The sequence below is a fragment of the Priapulus caudatus genome, unplaced genomic scaffold (genome assembly GCF_000485595.1).
Source record: "Priapulus caudatus unplaced genomic scaffold, Priapulus_caudatus-5.0.1 Scaffold8, whole genome shotgun sequence".
Taxonomy (NCBI): domain Eukaryota; kingdom Metazoa; phylum Priapulida; class Priapulimorpha; order Priapulimorphida; family Priapulidae; genus Priapulus; species Priapulus caudatus.
This window is the reverse complement of record NW_014577069.1, coordinates 229,182-230,185: the sequence shown is the minus strand read 5'-3', so window position 1 is coordinate 230,185 and position 1,004 is coordinate 229,182.

Sequence of the window (1,004 nt, the reverse complement as noted above, 5' to 3'; positions counted from 1 at the left end):
TGTTCATTTTGTCATTATTAACCCCTGATAATATGCAATCCCCTCGCTATGTCTAAACCATCGCATGACAATAATGAGCTCTGTAAAACTATTGTACGTCAGTGTAAACTCTGAGAGTGCTTTGAGTTAGTGCGAACTCTAAGTGTTCACGAACTCAAGAAAATACTGAGTGTTGTCAGTGAGAAATTCAGTGAATTAAACTACAAGATACTGAACTTCAGTGTGTTGGCTAATGATCTTTCCCACTCATTGTAAAAAATACGAATCTCCTGTGAATTGCTTTCATTACATATTAAGTTCGTATTTAGTTACAACGTTAAACGTGTATTCATTTACTATTTTCTGCTTGTTCGTGTACCATTTGTGGAACAATAGCTATGCCAAATAAAATGTATTATTTGTTACTTGTCGTTCAAACGTTTATTGCTATTATAAGACAACACTTATTATAACGTGAAAGTAAAGGTGCATTTAACCACAATGTTTGCTTGAACAGTTCCTATTTTCGGATCAGTATCTTTGTCAAATAAGATATCTGGCGTCCAAACGTTTATTATCCTACCACATTCATCATTAGTTAAAACACGTGACGCATCATATACATAGATAAAATGGTGCATACATGACTAACAAGGCAGCGAGAAATAATACTATCACGGATGAATGAAATCAAATTTAATTTGCATTCGCTGCTGATACTATTCATCCATTGCCACTTTAGTTTAAGAGTGATGCAAATTAGTTTTGTTGTAAATAACACAATTCATTCATCAAACACAACGCACACTCGTGTGGCCACATATGTAAACACACTCGCGCGCGCACGCACACATACACGCATACACGCATACACGCACACATGCACACACAGACACACACAGACACACACATACACGCACGCACGCGCGCGCACACACACACACACACACACACACACACACACACACACACACACACACACACACGCACACACACGTGCGCGCGCGTGCGTGCGTGTGTGTGTG